Consider the following 1,016-nt stretch of genomic DNA (forward strand, 5'->3'; position numbering starts at 1 on the left):
TATACTCCTGCTCACGCTGGCACTCTTTCGAGACACTGTGGCCTTCCTCTGTGTCCTACGCTTGGCAGGATCGAGGACTCTTCGAATAACTGTAGGATCGCTACAACGAGCGCCTTTTTCCCGCTCTGCTGGGAAAATTGCTATGTAGCTGTCTTATCAAGCGCTTCTCTTGCCACTTTCCTCTCACTTTTCCTCCCGCAAGCTACTACTTTCTTTATATTTTCTCTTTCTCGGCCTTCACGTAAGTCTACGGGTCTTACAGGTTGGCCGCCTCAGTCGAACTCTACTCGATCTTCTTACGGCGAATGGGTAAACAATGAGATCCTCTTCTCGGATCCTCTCGTTGTTGTTGATATAAGTTCTTCGCCGTCCACAGGGTCCGATGGGCGAATTGCCGCCAGTTAGGTGACGAAGGGAATGCGGTCGGTTGCGTCAGCTCTCTCGGGCACACTTGTACACCTGTTCACAAACCCCGGTCGTATTTTGGATGGGAACACTTGCTTGTACGACCACCGATTATGAACCACGGGAGCGGAGATGAAAAGGGGTCGAAACGGAAGCGAGGGGAATAAACAAAATATACGTGACACTACGCAATCCAAGCGAAAAGTCGACGTATAAACTACCAATCCCCCTAAATGCGCACGCGAAGACCCAGGCTTGCGCGAACAGCGGCTGGGCTTACGCGGGAGAGCTTAGCACCGACAACTAAATGATTTCTAAGGCCGACACAGCCTATATACCTGACGAATAGTGTATAAAAAAATCTTGCGGGGGTTTAGCAACAGTTTCGACAAGGACGAATGAAAAGAGTCTTCCGGTGTTCGAGAATAAGGAACATGAACAATTCTCGCTGGAAAGAGAAAGAGAGAAGGCGGTGGTCATAAGGGCGAGAGGAGGCTTACAGTAACATAGGAATTTCGACCTGAAGATATGGATGAAGAAGGGGAAAAAATCACGATCGGAAGGGATTTTTTTCTTTGTCTTGTAGATCAACGAATACGGAAATCGGAATT

The sequence above is a fragment of the Penaeus monodon genome, chromosome 21, assembly GCF_015228065.2.
Source record: "Penaeus monodon isolate SGIC_2016 chromosome 21, NSTDA_Pmon_1, whole genome shotgun sequence".
Lineage (NCBI taxonomy): Eukaryota > Metazoa > Arthropoda > Malacostraca > Decapoda > Penaeidae > Penaeus > Penaeus monodon.